At 42.0% G+C, this 16,526-nt stretch overlaps 1 pseudogene; it reads left to right on the top strand.

The window, feature by feature from the left end:
- Positions 1 to 4,168: 4,168 nt before the first annotated feature.
- On the top strand, positions 4,169 to 5,261 carry LOC147452997 (L-type lectin-domain containing receptor kinase VIII.1 pseudogene; annotated as a pseudogene).
- The last annotated feature ends 11,265 nt before the right edge of the window (positions 5,262 to 16,526 follow it).

The following is a 16,526-nucleotide window of genomic DNA, read 5'->3' as shown; positions in this document are numbered from 1 at the left end:
CAAGAGAGAGGTAATGTCATAAAATCTAATATCTAACTAACCCAAATGATTTTCTCATATTAAATTGATCACTTAATGTGGGAGAATAAACGGGAACAAGTGTTAAGATATAGGTATGTGCTTATAGATCTATCTCAACACGGGGCCAATGGTAAAGGGGCCCAAAAAGGGAGATGGTCTATCAAAGAGCAAGGCTAAACAATGGAGTATAAGACCTTAGGGTTAGCTTCATTAAAGACCTCCAATAAATGTGTGTAAAAGTCCTTTGACCTTAAGTAAGCTAGGGCTGAGCTTGAGGTGGGAACCCGGCCCAAGCTCGAGGTGCTTGTCCTGCTTGAGGTGCTTGTCATGCTTGAGGTGTTTTTCATGCTTGAGGTGCTTGACTGGCTCCATGCTTGAGGTGCTTGACTTGCTGCATGATTAAAGTACTTGAGGTGCCTTGAGAAGCTTGCCTGAGATGCTTGTGGGAACACCCCCTAGTTCAAGTGCTTTGTCATGCTTGGTGAGTAAGGTGCTTGATCACCTAAAAGTCAAAAGCATTCCTACAAGAGGGGGGGCGAGCCCTTTTCCTAGGGGCTAGAGAGAGAACACCCACTCACACACACAAGGGAAGCCCAACTTGAAGAGGCAGCAAGGACACATGTCAGGCCCCTACCCATGTTACCTTCATGTGTTGCTTGAAGCCTATTGGCTAGGCTTCAAAGGGGTCCAATGATAAATTACATGAATTATCTAATTGTTTTAGCATTTATCAAGTCCTCTCTCTCAAAGGGGAAAGGGAGACACTTGTCCCAAGGCTACCCATGTTGCTTGTAATGGCTCCTGCTTGTGATTGGCTAGGCCTGGAGGGGTCCAATGAGCTTCAGGCATGAGCTACAAGGGGGGGTCGACCCAAGCAAGCTAGGGGGGTGCCTAGGGGGTATACTCACCCACACACACTCACAAGCACTCTCATTGTGTGATATGCAAAGTGCAAGAGCTCCCTCTCCAAGCAAGTAGAGGTTGAGAGCCTACACCAACACTCTTGGCTATGGAGTGCAAATCCAACCAAGAGCCATGCTTCAATACTTAAGCTTGCCATCTCCTTCTTCTTCATTACTATGCTATTATGTATGCTAGCAACAAGAGTATGATAAGTGAGGAACTAATTCTTTCTCCTACGAAATGTTTCTTCTTCCTCTTCCCTACCCTCATTCCCTGCTAGCTCTCTCCACCTTCGAAGGTGTTTGAGGTCTTGGGACTGAGGCTTGGGATAGTTAAAGCTTTCTTCAAGTTTATGTTATGTTTGTGGTGCATGAAGCCTTCCATCTTCATGGCATCACCTAGGTCACAAGGAACACAAAGACTGTATTGTAACAAGTCTCTCTTGAAGGGAGAAATCATAATACAAATGCCTATTGGAGGGGGGACCGGCTCCACATAAATCCGGTCCTCAATTGTTGTCATGTTCTCTAAACTCTCTCTCTCGTGTAAAAGTATTGTCTATGCCAAGTTAACTAATTGCTATGATTATGTTGCTATCTTCAATTATGTCTACCCGCTATGCTCACAAAATCATTTCTTGAAAGTACTCTCATTAAATTCCGCTATTCTCAAATTGAATAGGCAAATTCCATTACAATATCAGGCTACTTAAGCATTCCAACCAACAATAAAGCCAATGAGATATCCTATACGAATTTTCATAGTCGCATCTTGTTTACAAATACATGGAAGCAATTAGAGATAAAAAAGGACGGGCTATTGTGTGAAAATAGATATCTGCAAGCTCTTCACTCTTGCTTACTTTCACCTCAAGGTTGGAACTTTGATGAATTGTCAAATCTTGAGTGTCATAATTCGCATTATTTGTGTGCCTTTCTTGCAACCTCCGAGAAGCAAGCTCGAGAGATATGGAGTAGTGCAGTTCGGCTTGGGCAACCTTATGCTTGTAAAGCTTTGCTTAATAGAAATGGAATAGTTATTGGACGAAGATTGAGAAAAATTCCTTTCTTATTAAGTTCCAATGAAAAAGAATCGATCAAGAGTCTATCAAGTGGAGATCCATGCTGCTATGGATATGAGTATTCCAAGGTTTTTGTAGATGAAGTGAAGTACACTCTAGGAGATTATCTGGTAGGAGCTAAAGATCTCGACTCAAAATTTTATGGGAGGCTATCTAAAATATTTTCAGTGGAGCAAGAAGGAGTTGTGATTGTGTTTGTCACAGTGGAGGCCATTGTGGAAAGCTTTGATGGTATTGATCGATGATGTTTCTCGAATGTTCATCCTACACAAAAGTAAGAGGAATGATTGTGTGCCAGTGATACTACCAGTCCACTGTATTTATCAACGTCATCGTCTAGTGCTTCCAATGGGGCTAGGATGTGTTCCTCCTTGGCCAGAGGAGGGTGACATTGTAATTGCTAAGGGACTTGCAACTACAACAATAGAAGCTTTGGTGCATAGTGTTGATGTAACCAATAAGAAAGCATTGCTATACTGGAAAGGTGATCATCATGAAGAAACTTTTTGGGTTGATTGGAAATTCATCTTCTCTATTCTGATTCCTGGAACCAACTAAGTAAGTCTAGCTTGTTAAATACTATATAAGTGATTCATGAAAATTCTTTTACTAATGTATGACTTGTCTTGCAGGTATCCAAAAGCATGGACGGGCGATATGATGCGTCACATATGGATTGATGGGACTTATTACAAGTTTTCAAATTGTTTTATTTAGATTGAAAGAAATAAGGGTTTCGATTATATGTAGATGTGTCCTTTCATTGTATAGGAATTCAAATTTCTCTTTTAAGGATTATTGATCAAAGCTTGTATTTGATGACACAAGCTATTTAAAAGTTAATTGTTTTGTGTATTACTAGTCAGATTGGAGTTTTTGTGAAGCTCTCTTATAGTAGTTATGTTGTTTGTCACTCTATTTTTTTTTTTTGGCAATCGACAATATGTATCAAGTGAGAAATGAAGAGGTAAAATAATCTTCTTGCTTCTTTAAGAGGTTAAATATGCAATCTTTGTGTGTTATGAGAGAGTGATAAAGTAGGCAAACATCCAAATATCTATTTTACAATGTTACTATGTTACGGGCATATGGTAAGCAATAATAACAACCTTCCAAAGTATACACTATAGTAACTCTTAAAAAGTGTAGTCAACCATAAAGAAAGCAATCCATAAATATATCACGTATCAAGCACGTAGTATTGATTATATAATAAAATTACCACACGATTGTCTTTGAATATCATATTCATCACCATGGCAGCCATATGCTATGATACCAATTATATTTCTCCTTAAGTGAGCTAGTAGTCTATAGCATTATAGTAACAATCTCAAGCTACCTATAAGAGCTAAGCGATTGGTCTTGAACTCAAAAATTTCTACTCAACATGGAATTTGTGCACGCACATGCAAGTGTGGGTGTGTGTCTGTGTAGGAGAGAGAGAGAGAGAGAGAGAGAGAGAGAGAGAGAGAGATTTGTAGCTTATTTTCTTGTTTATAATGTAACTCTATGATTAATAACACCAAAAAATTTAGTATCTAATTGTTTTGTCATAAACTATCATGTATAAAAGCTTAGTTGTGTGTTATTATTCTACACTATTTCTAAACTTGATCAAATTTACTACAAATAGGAGTGTCATTATTTCTACATGGAAAAACTCTCAAAAATTTCCATGTGCAAATGGAGATATATATGATGCTCCACTCTATTATTTCTATGTGGGAAAAAAACCTCCCTCAAAGATTTCCATGTGAAAATGAAGATATACTCGGTTGATGAAAGTGGAGAAAAAAAAACATGTTAGAAAAGTTAAATTTCCACTTTGGATATTTATTACCATAAGGGAAAAATTTTCCAAATGGAACATGAATTACATATTATTATATGAGAATAAAAAAATTTTCATCAGAAGTACTCCTATTTCATGATGGGAAAGATGTTTCCTTTATGAAAATAATTTCTCCACGTTAGAAACTCATTAGGGAATTTGTCATGAAGTTCTTGTGCGTAGCACCCAGCTAGCCCTCCCTCTCACTTTATCAGCTAGCCCTCCCTCTCACTTTATCAGTGTTAGGAGTGGGGCTCCTCCTAGCAGCAGCATGCACCCTCCTCTATTGCAAGAGAAGAAAGCACATGTTCAGTCAGCAGTTCCCAGCCATGATAGAAATGATCCCTTCCAGTACTGGATCAGTGCCTCGCCATAGCTACAGGGAGCTCAAAAAAGCCACCCAGGGATTCAGTGACAAGCAGAAGGTGGGCGAGGGGGGCTTCAGCAGCGTGTACAAGGGCACTCTTTCAACAGGAGATGTAGTGGCTGTGAAGAGGCTGAAGGAAGGGCTGAGGATGGAGGTGGAGTTTGCATCAGAGATACAAATAATCAGCAGGATTCGCCATCGCAATCTGCTGCAGCTGCGGGGATGGGGCTACGAGAAGGGAGAGGCACTGCTGGTGTACCAGTACATGCCCAATGGCAGTCTAGACAGCTACCTATTTGCGAAGAAGAGAGGGCATCCGATCCAGAGCTGATGGATGGGGGGAAGAGGTTCAACATTCTGGTGGGGGTGGCGGCAGCCCTGGAGTATTTACACGAAGTGCTAGGGAAGTGCGTGCTACACAGGGATGTGAAAGCAGAAAATGTAATGCTGACAGAGAGCTTTGAGGCGATGCTAGGCGATTTTGGGCTGGCACGGCTCATAACACACAACCAGGCGGTTACCATGACAGCGGCGGGGACACCGCGGTATGTGGCTCCAGAGGTGGTGTACACAAGGAAGGCTACCGACAAGGCAGATGTGTACAGCTTTGGCATGTTGGCATTGGAGGTAGCCTGCGGACGGCGTGCCTTGAATGAATCTGTGCCACCTGAAGAGATGCGCCTACTGGAGTGGGTTAGCTGCTCCAGCAAAGTGGCAAGCTCAATATGGATGCCCTTGGTCCTGCGTGCTTATATCCTCCTCCTGTCACAGAGCAGCATATTCAAGCAGAAGCGGCTAATTGCACAGATGACAGTGCAGAACAAATTGTAGAGGAGGCTCTGATTGCCAACAAATCAGAAGAGGACATGGCTAAGGATTGGTATAGTTTGCAAGAGCTCAAATGGAGATGCGTCCTCCATGTGGGCCTGCTCTGCTGCACGCCCTGGCCCGAGGATCGCCCCACCATGCGCCGGGTGCACCAAACCTTAAGAGAAAGCTTAGTCTTACTTCTACCCTCTACCAGGCCCACTTACAGCCGGCTGCCTCCTCCATAATTACACCCTTCTCTTTCAGCTCCGTATCCTCTTCGGCCTCAGCTCTTGGTCAGTCCTCATCTCTCTCCACCCCACCAACTTCTCAAACTATATTTTCACTCTAATAAGTACTTAGCCTATTCCAAATGTATTCTCCATCTATCCATACAAGTGAGTCTTTCCCCATTATATTCCCTACATCTTTGTACAAGGTGTAGAATTTACGATGGGGGAAAGATGAACAATTAATTTATCAGAATGTTAATAATAGATCTAGATTAATCATTATTTAATAGCATTTGATCATATCACTTGCCTTTTGATTCAGATCACCACACACAGGGTGTATGGAGCAAGGAGAAGCGTCACTATTTTTTTTTTTGGCCGTAAAGTGCGAGAGGATTTTATATTAAGTAGAGAACAAAATTACATTGCACCGATTTACATTCTGACGTAAACTCCGAACTAATAGAGACTAGTACAAAATCACTTTGGCTATTGTTGAAGACTTCATACAACTTCAAGTGTTTCCACCCACTCACTGGTAACAACCTGTTGACTTCTTCACTTTCTTCAAGGACTGCCACCCATGTTGCTACCCCTTGGGAAAGCATTTATTACTTTCTGCAAGTGGGGGACTAGTCTTATGATCTCATTGTCAAACTGTAACTTCAGCTTCTCTCCATCAGCTTTGCATTCGTCAATCATTTTCTGCAGATGTGAATACGAGCCATCCAACAACACCTCCTGTTGTTTGTTTATATTCGCGCTATTGTAGTAGCACATGCAATCCATAAGCACTTTGTAGTTTGCTTGGTAAATTCTGCATTGTTCCAATTTCAGTTGGTTGAACTGCATAGAAAAATGGGAAAACAGTACTCTCAAACTTTTAATGTGGTAAGCCTCATAATAAAAGCAATTGCTCCGTTCTTTCCAAATGATCCAGAAAAACTTTCCCTTGATCCTATTCCACACTACAAAGAAGAGAGCAACAAAGTCTCTCATTAGGAGTTGTTTCGAGTTGGGGGTGAAACCTAAGCCACTAATCATTGGGGCCAGAATATCTTTGTTTACAGGACAGTTAATGAACAGGTGAGGTATATTGTCTTCACTGTGGTTACATCTCTTGCAGCTCCTTGCTCCCATGCCTGCAACCCTCATTCCGTGGCCTGTCCAAACTGCTTTGGGCATGATCAACCATAGCAGTACAAAGTGTTTGGCAGGGGTGTCAGGATGCCACAGGGTTTTGAACTTAAATTTCCACTGCTGTCTGTCCATAGATAAGCACCACTTTCTGTTGAGAGTGACATGTAGCTGTTCTTTCAGAGCTGGGGGGCGGTTGAGGGGGTTAGAAAGAGCACACCCTCTTGTCTAGTAAAGTGCCTTAGGTGATGGGTTAGGCTGTTTAGAGAGCGTCCACTCCATCTCTTCTGGGAAAATGGTTGTTCTTGAGTTGATAAGGGTAAGCTCCCATGATTGAAGCTAGAATCTACAGAGCAGCTCCATATCGTTCTTCCACCTGTGCTCTGTTGGATGCCACACAGGTGATGATCCTTCTTACGAAGTCTTTTAGCTGTCCTTACTTGCCTTTGGTTGAGCTAGGGAACTGGGGGGAAGGACCACCACATTGACTCGGCTACTCTGAGCTTCCAACTATATTTTGACTCCCAATTGATTCTTAGCAAGTTTTTGTGTGTATTCCAGGCGTTCCAAAGTAATTTGAGTAGGTATGACCCCTTTGCTACCACTTCAAAGGGTCCAAAGAATATCGTGACCTAGGGTAGGTTGATAGTTCCATGCATCCCTCGGATATGGAACCTATGTAGGTCTCGAAATAAAAGTGAGGCCCACTCTTCCTCTGGTTGTTCCAAGGCTCTGAGAATGAGTTTTACAACAAGTTTGTTTGTCCATAAATTTATGTTGGTGAGGCCCAGTCTCCCTTGCTCTTTAGGAAGACAACAGATTTCTCAGTTGACTTTTGCTAATCCTTTCATAAGGGGTCACTTGACTAGAGAAAGTTCCTACATATTTTGGTTACATCTTTTAGTTGCACATCCGGGGGTCTCCAACATGAGAAGAAGAAAAGTACATAACATGAAATGTCATGTTTGATGACTACAATGCGACCTGCGAAGTTAGCTTGAAAACCCATCCATCTGTTCAATTTAGAGTAGAATTTTTCCATGACCCATTGCCACCTATGTCCCATTGATACTCTGAAGCCAAATGGAATCCCTAATTATCTGAATATAATGCCATCCTGAATGATGGAGCACCCTTGCTCATCCACCCACCTTGGCAGCGGTGAACCAAAGGCTCTATCCCTGTTTTGGAGTGGTTGATCTTGGAGTCCGAGGCTGTACACAAAACATTTAGGCATTTCAAAAAGGCTTTTAGGGAACTGTCATCATTCTGCATTAGCCCATTTGTGCCATCAGCGAATGGAGAGAGACAATGCTGCCTTTCATTCTGTATTAGCCCATTTGTGCCATCAGCGAATGGAGAGAGACAATGCTGCCTTTCATCTGGAAGCTTGATACCTCGGAGGCTCCCTTGTTGGACTTTTTCTTTCACCAGTCAATTCAAAGAATCAGCTGAGGTGGCAACAAGGAGAGGAGCCAATGGGCATCCCTGTCTAATTGATTTGTTGAGTGAGAATGAGTCCGACAGTCCATTGTTAAGAGCCACTCTAGCTTGGGCATTTCCGAGCAGCATTTGAATGTACTTTACAATCCTCGGGCCAAATCCCATTGTTACTAGACATTCTAGAATGAAGGACCATTCTAGCCTATCCTAGGCTTTGTCAAAGTCTGTAAAATTTAATGGCCTAATAACTTGTGTGTAGCGGAAATTAGCATGAACATAGTAGGCATTTCATTACAATAGATTCCTAATGAGAATTACAAGAGTGCTTGGGTGGAGAGAGCAACAAAAAGCATAACACCTAGTTAGATAGCATTAACAATACTTTCAAAAGAGAGAGAAATTAAGCTATTGACAACAGTTGAGGACCGGATTTGCATGGAGCCTGTCCCCCCTCCAAAAGGCTTTGTATTATGGTTTCTCCCATCAAAAGAGACATTGTACAATACAATTCTTTGTGTTCCTTCAAGACTAGCTAGTGCAATGAAGATGAAAGCTTCATGGACTAAGCAAAACACTTAGAAAACACAACTTTAATTATCCCCGTTCTCAGACCCAAGACCTCACACACCTTCGAAGATGGTGAGAGCTAGCAGGGTATGAGAGTAGATTGAGAGGAAGAAGGAGTATCTTACGAGAAAGATGTACATCTCCTCACATAATCACTCATATTAGCATAGCTTAGCTTAGTAATTAGCATGGTAGAGGAGATGAGCATGTATTGAAGCTTGGCTCTTGGTTGGATTTGCATCCACATGCCAAGAGTGTGTTGATGTAGGCTTCTATCTCACAAGCTTGGAGTAGGTGATGAGCTCTCCATTAAAGCTTGGGAAGAGATAGTCTTCTCTTTCTTCACACATGAGATTGTGTGTGTGTGTGTGTGTGTGATAATGCCTTGCAAAAATCAGCCCCCTCTCTCTCTTGGGCAAGCCCTCTTGCTATTTGCTCTTGCAGGCTCCCCATTGGACCTCCCCAGGGCTAGCCTATCACAATTAAGCAGCATAAGTGATAGCCTTCTGACATGTGTCCCCCTTTCCCCTTTGTGAGAGCTTAATCAATTAAACTTAATTGATTTAAATGAATTAAATCCCCATTGGACCTTTCCCCATTCTGACCAATAGGAATTAAGTAGCCCATTGGGATGCCCAATTCCTATTGGACCCCTTCTTCACGGGCTGTCCAATAATCGTCCAGGAGACTTAATTTTCATTGGTTCTTTTTATTAAGTGTTTTAAAATTAATTAGGCTAAATTTACTCTAGCCTATTTCTCATTGGTCCACTTCAAGGGTCATCCAATAGCAACTGGGCACACCTTGTGGGCATCTGGGCTAGGGAGCTTACATGTGTCTCTAATTCCCTTTGTGTAAAGGGAGCCTGTGTGTGTAGGCTCCCCATTGGACCTCCCCAGGGCTAGCCTATCACAATTAAGCAACATAAGTGATAGCCTTCTGACATGTGTCCCCCTTTCCCCTTTTGTGAGAGCTTAATCAATTAAACTTAATTCATTTAAATGAATTAAATCCCCATTGGACCTTTCCCCATTCTGACCATTAGGAATTAAGTAGCCCATTGGGCTGCTCAATTCCTATTGGACCCCTTCTTCACGGGCTGTCCAATAATCATCCAGGAGGCTTAATTTTCATTGGTTCTTTTTATTAAGTGTTTTAAAATTAATTAGGTTAAATTTACTCTAGCCTATTTCTCATTGGTCCACTTCAAGGGTCATCCAATAGCAATTGGGCACACCTTGTGGGCATCTGGGCTAGGGAGCTGACATGTGTCCCTAATTCCCTTTGTGTACAGGGAGCCTCTGTGTGTGTGTGTGTGTGTGTGTGTGTGTGCGTGTGACTTTCTCTCTCATCCCCTACTTGCTAGGCTCGCCCCCTCCTATGTAGGGATATGCAAGACTTTTTTGGTCACACACAAAGCATCCAATTTCCCCTAGGGTTGACCTTTGGACACAACCTTTGAATTTTGGAACCTTAGCATTTTGGAAGTCTTAATGGGTTGAACCTTAGGGTCTTTTTAGCCCATTGTTGCACATGGCTCTTTTGCAGATGGCCCCCCATTTGGATCCCTATTTTCCCTCCTTTGGATCCCTACTGTGGCCGGTCTGCTAGCTTAACCAATATCCTAGCTTAGCTTAACCAATATACTAGCTTTTTCTCCCTTGGCACTTCCCCACATTAAATGATCAGTTTAATATGAGAAAATCATTTAGGAGAATTAGATATTGATTATTATGACATCACCTCTCTCTTGAAATCATAGTCGTCCTCGACTATGGTGTAGAGAAGATAAAGCATATTCATGAGTCCTTTTCTTACCGGGTAGAGGATCCCTGTGTTACCCTACGACATCATTCTGCAACGGATGACTAGTCCATTTGGCGCTTGAGAACCTGAGGCTGCCGCAAGCATGTCTGCACATTAGTCCTATCAATCTTCCATAGTAGAGTGACAAGCTCTACTTGGTGTTTGGGAGACGTCGTCTCCGCAAACTTGATCTAAGCATGCATACTACTTCATTTTTGTGCACAATAAAGAAAAAGAGAGTCTTATAAGACAAAAACTTTGTTCATTTTTAACATTTGTACATTTGCTTACTCTTGGGAAGCATTGTAAGCATTGACAAGGTTTAGGTTATCCTTTAATTGTATGCCTTGCATCCATCTAGCATCTTCAAAATGATAATTCTTAAACTTAATAAGATATCAACGGATAGTCTTACCGCCTCTTAGTACCTTGTCTTTATGTTGGAGAATGGACTCGGGCTGCAGCACCCCTTCTTGGTCCTCGATCTCCGGTGGGTCTTCAATAGTTGGTTCTTGAGGTGGATCTCCTTTGTAAGGCTTTAATAGGCTCACATGGAAAGCATTTTGTATGAGCCAATGATTGGGCAACTTGAGTTGATAGGCCATCTCATTGATTGGCCTAAGAATCTGAAAGGGACCATAGTACCTTTTTGGTTTAGCATAGTACTTTTGGTGGCCCGTAGGATTCTTGCTCGTCGTGTGCCTTAATCGAGCCTTGGGAAACTTTAATAAGACCCAATCATTTTCTTTAAAGGCTTGGGCTCTTCTGTGCTTGTCAGCAGCAACCTTTTGCCTTTGCTGTGAGATAGAGATAGCATCCTTAATCTTTTGAAAATATTCTTGTAGGTTTCGGCTATACTCATCTGTAGCGAAGATTTTCCCATGTACCTTAAGTAGCAAGGGACTTTTTGATCTTCGCTCAATTACCTCGAAAGGTGCTTTTCCCGTGGAAGTATGTACACTGTTATTGTAAGCATACTCCACTAAGGGTAAGTATTTCTCCCATTGGGATCTTTGATCTACTTCCGTTACATAGGCTATTAGTAGATTGAGAATGGTTAGGTTAGCTATTTCACTTTGGCCATCCGTTTGTGGATGATAGGCCGAAGAGAAGTTTAGCCTTGTCCCTAAATTCTCAAAGAGACCCTTCCAAAAATTACTGGTCATTCTAGGATCTCTATCCGACACTATGGACATTGGCAAGCCATGGTACTTGAAAATTTGTGAAATGAAGAGGGTTGCCATTTGATGGGCTTTGATAGTCTTTTTGACAGGTATAAAATGAGCTTGTTTACTGAACCTGTCTACTATCGTCCATATTCCCGTATTCCCATGGATAGACTTAGGCAATCCAAAGATAAAATCCATGGATATGCTCTCCCATGGTGAATTAGGGATTGGCAAGGGTTGAAGCAATCCAAGTTGCTTTCCTCTATCAAATTTTGTCTTTTGGCATACCACATATTTAGAAACATACTCTTGTATGTTCACTTTCATGGTAGACCAATATAAATATGTTTCAATTCCCTTTAAGGTAGATTGAATCCCTCTATGCCCCGCATACGGTGGAGCATGAGATTCATACATTACTTTCTCACGTAGTGAGTTAGTAACGCATAGTCTATTGCCATAGAGAAGATAACCATCTTGTAAAGTAAATGGTTCTTCTTTCTTCCCTAATGCAAGGGCTGAAATCACATCTCTAAAATCGGGATCAATAGCGTACTCATCTATCATTAAAGATAGATCATTGTGAGTTGCTATGGAAACCGCATTCACTCTCGACCGTCTTGAGAGTGTATCAGCTACTTGATTATGCTTGCCAGCAATGTGAGCAATATGAAAATGAAATTGCGAAAGGAAATTTGCCCACCTCATTTGTTTGTCGGAGAGTTTGGTCTGCGTCATGAAGTACTTAAGACTTTGGTGATCCGTTCGTAGAATGAAAGGAGTCCCCAATAAATAGTGCTTCCATGAGTCTAAGGCATGTAGAACTACAAGGAGTTCCTTTTCGTATATGCCTAGAGCTTGCTCAACAGGGTCGAGCCTTCGACTCTCATAGCCTATGGCGTGCCCTTCTTGGAGCAAAACAGCTCCAAGGCAATCACCACAAGCATCACATTGGACCTCAAATGGTTTTGAGAGATCCGGTAGTGTAAGCACAGGTTGAGAGATAAGCTTTTCTTTAAGCTTTTCGAAAGCATTGTTCTCCTTAGCACACCATGTATACCTAACGCTTTTCTTTGTTAGGTCATGTAATGGTCCCGCAATTTGTGAGAACTTTTGTATAAAGTGTCTATAGTATGCACACATACCTATAAAGCTTCTTAGTTCATGAAGATTCCTTGGTTTAGGCCATCCTTTTATTACCTCTAACTTTGATGGATCCATTTGGATGCCATCTTGAGAGATAATGTGACCTAAATACTGAATCTCTTGCAAGAAAAATTCACTTTTCTTTCGATTAACATAAAGTTTATTCTCTCTTAAAACTTGAAATATTACTTGGAGCTGTTGCTTGTGTTCGTCTAATGAATTAGAGTAGATGATAATATCATCAAAGAACACTCCTATGAAGGTTCGATGAGGCCTGAACAGCTTCTCCATCAAGCGGTTGAATGTGGCTGGTGCATTGGTCAAGCCAAAAGGCATGACAATGTATTCATAAAGACCAAATGTGGTGCGAAATGCGGTCTTTACAATGTCTTGATCAACTATCCTTATTTGATGATAGCCACTTTTTAGGTCAATCCTACTGAAGTAGGTCGATCCTTGTAGCTTATCAAATAGGTCTTCTACCAGTGGAACGGGAAACCTATTTTTGATAGTGATCTTATTTAGTGCTCTATAGTCGACACACATACGATATGTGCCGTCTTTCTTTTGCACTAATAGCACAGGTGAGCAAATGGAGATGAGCTAGGCCTAACCATGCCCTTCTCAACTAACTCATGCACTTGCCGCATAATCTCCTCTTGTTGAGCTTGAGAAAGTCTATAAGGAGGTTTGTTAGGCGGTGAACTTCCTGGAAGAAGTTCAATTGCATGGTCATCATTACCTCGTTTAGGAGGCAGCTCACAAGGGATGTTGTCAATAAAAACATCTTGAAACCCCTTGAGAAAATTGGATAACTCTAATTCCTTTTTGGTTGCTTTTATTTTCTTTTGCTAAAGCATTAGGTTCATTTTGAGAATCTTTAACAAATATCATGTACACGGGAATAGAGCTCTTTATTGACTTGTTGAAAGTTGGTGTATGTACAATGGGGATAGTGTTACCCATTTCCTTAGCATCTATATACATGTCTTTTTCCCTGAACTTAAAGAAGATTCTCCTTTCAGGAAATTTAACATCGACAGCCAGGCGGTCAAACCATGGTGCCCCTAGGATTACATCCTCATGTTTGAGAGGAGAGATAAAGAAGTCCTCTTTGTCCACATAGCCTTGGACATGAAGCCTCAATTTCCCGATTAAGGGAGTGACTGAAGCTTCTTGCCCCTTGAAGGCACTGTTTGCGTCGGGTAGGACATCTCCCATCTCGTAAGCTTGTATGCCTAGATTGGTGTCCAACTCTATAGATATAAAATTGTGAGTAGAACCAGGGTCAAAGAGAATAAAAGCATCATGTTCTCTTACCTTTCCCCAAGCATGGAATAGAGGAGATCCTTTGTGGTGAGTTTGGTGAGTCTCCTCCTCTTGGATTTCAACCAAGGAAGCTCTAGGAGGATCTTGACGGTTGTTCTTTTGGGGACAAGCGCGGTACGCATGCCCTTGTTCGCCGCACTTGAAACACCGATTATCCTTACGATAACGCTCAAGCTCTTCAGGAGAGAGTTTGTTTTTACCTTTGTAAACTCCCTTCTCTTTAGCTTTGTTGGGGTTGCCCTTAGGAGACTTTTGGACATTGTCCTTCCCCTTAGGCTCGTTGGAACCCTTGTTTTCCGTGGGCTTATTATTTCTTTTAGTCCCTGTTTGTAAATTCATTCTAGAGGCCACCATAGTATGGTGTATTACCGCCGATATGGTACGTGGACTTTGGGAGTTGACATACTCCGCCATTTCTTCGGTTAAGCCCGCACAAAATTGTTGCTTTTGCTCTCCAAAATCCAACTTTTTGAAGACAGTGGCTTTGAGTTGTAGGTCCCAAAACTTGTCTACATATTTGTGGATGGATTCATAGGGAGAGAGCTTTAGGCTTCACCATTCGGTGAGTACTTTGTCTTTGGCATCGGTGGCCAAAAACTTCTTCATAATGAAAGCTCTTAAAGCTTTCCATGTTCGTGGAGCTTCACCGTTGGCTCGTAGGCTAGACCACCATTGCTTGGCAGACTTTTGAAAGTGCATAGCTACATGGCGTAGCTTAGAGGACTCTGTGAAGCCCTCATCTCCAAACGCCGCATCGAACTGTTGGGTAAAGGCCAAGACTTTGTCCGTAGCACCAAAGGTACCATCATAGGTAAGGAAAGAGATGCTCTTCCCTCCCTCTTTGAATTTCTTCAACTTGGACGACCTCTTCCATGCGGCATAGGATTTCCTATGGCCTCTTCTTTTTGATGGTTCAAAGGTTGCACCATCCCTTTCTTCAGAAGGTGAAAAATTTGAAGAAGGTGAAGAAGAGGGTGACCTCTTTCTTGCCTTTTTCTTGTCTTGATCTTCGTTGTCTTCACCATCACTTTCATAAGAGGAAGAGGATGAAGAAGATGGAGAAGAGGGTGTCCTCTTTCTCGCCTTTTTCTTCTCTTGCTTTTTATCATCCCTCTTTAAATTATGGCGTGGAGAAGAGTGTGATGGTCTTCTCCGCTTTGGTGGTGATGGAGAGCGTTTAGCCCGCAGTCTTCGTGGAGCCATCTCCGTCGAGGTGGCGGTAGACTCACTTCTTTCTCGTTCCTTCGTTGGAGGCTCTTGAGTTCTCCTTTGGGAAGGAGATGCATCATCAAGAAGTAAATTCATGAGCCCTTCCTATGGATTCTCTTCTTCTTCCCGAATCGGAGAGAGACCTCTTTTGGGAGTCTCACAAGGAGGCTTCCTAGGTGTTCTCTCGTCATGATGATGAGCTTGGAGAATCCCATGAGCACGGAGCTGCCGTTGCACTTCACTTTGGAGAGATGGATTGCCCATGGCTTGTTGAAGCCTAGAAACAAGATAGTTAACAAGCATTGAAGCATCATTAGTAGCTTGCTCATGAGCAAAATCAAAGTTATCAACATTAATTTCACTCTCTTTACTATTGTCAGCCATTCTAACAACTTTTAGGTGTAAACTTTTTAGGTGTACTTTGGCACTTCAAGCCCTAGTTGCTACTCCTCTTTACCCATTTAGAAAAAGCACTCAAGCTACAGTACCTGCGGCTCGAATACCATTAATTGCAAGGAATAGAAGAGAGGGTCGTTCAAAACCAAAACAGCACCAGCTCCTGTCAAGCTTCTAATAGCTCAATAGTGGTTAAGCCGTAGGCAAGCCACGTAGGACTCCACTATTAAGACCATAGCTCTCGATGGTGATGCCCCGTTAACTGCACAAAGGCAGGCGCACTGCAAGGCTGAAAAATCCCTATTCTACTTACTCACAGACAATTAATAATACCAACCATTTATAGCTAGCTTGCAGACCTCCCTTCTTGAGCAAGAAAAGAGAAACCTTGTGCTCTGATACCAATGTAACATTTAATGGCCTGATAACTTGTGTGTAGCGGAAATTAGCATGAACATAGTAGGCATTTCATTAGAATAGATTCCTAATGAGAATTACAAGAGTGCTTGGGTGGAGAGAGCAACAAAAAGCATAACACCTAGTTAGATAGCATCAACAATACTTTCAAAAGAGAGAGAAATTAAGCTATTGACAACAGTTGAGGACCGGATTTGCATGGAGCTGGTCCCCCCTCCAAAAGGCTTTGTATTATGGTTTGTCCCATCAAGAGAGACATTGTACAATACAATTCTTTGTGTTCCTTCAAGACTAGCTAGTGCAATGAAGATGAAAGCTTCATGCACTAAGCAAAACACTTAGCAAACACAACTTTAATTATCCCCATTCTCAGACCCAAGACCTCACACACCTTCGAAGATGGTGAGAGCTAGCAGGGTATGAGAGTAGATTGAGAGGAAGAAGGAGTATCTTATGAGAAAGATGTACATCTCCTCACATAATCACTCATATTAGCATATCTTAGCTTAGTAATTAGCATAGTAGAGGAGATGAGCATGTATTGAAGCTTGGATCTTGGTTGGATTTGCATCCACATGCCAAGAGTGTGTTGATGTAGGCTTCTATCTCACAAGCTTGGAGTAGGTGATGAGCTCTCCATTAAAGTTTGGGAAGAGATAGT

The sequence above is a fragment of the Adiantum capillus-veneris genome, chromosome 8 (assembly GCF_014529385.1).
Source record: "Adiantum capillus-veneris isolate H3 chromosome 8, ASM1452938v2, whole genome shotgun sequence".
Taxonomy (NCBI): domain Eukaryota; kingdom Viridiplantae; phylum Streptophyta; class Polypodiopsida; order Polypodiales; family Pteridaceae; genus Adiantum; species Adiantum capillus-veneris.
The sequence above is the reverse complement of the archived record's forward strand: the minus strand, read 5'-3'. Positions and strand labels throughout refer to the sequence as shown.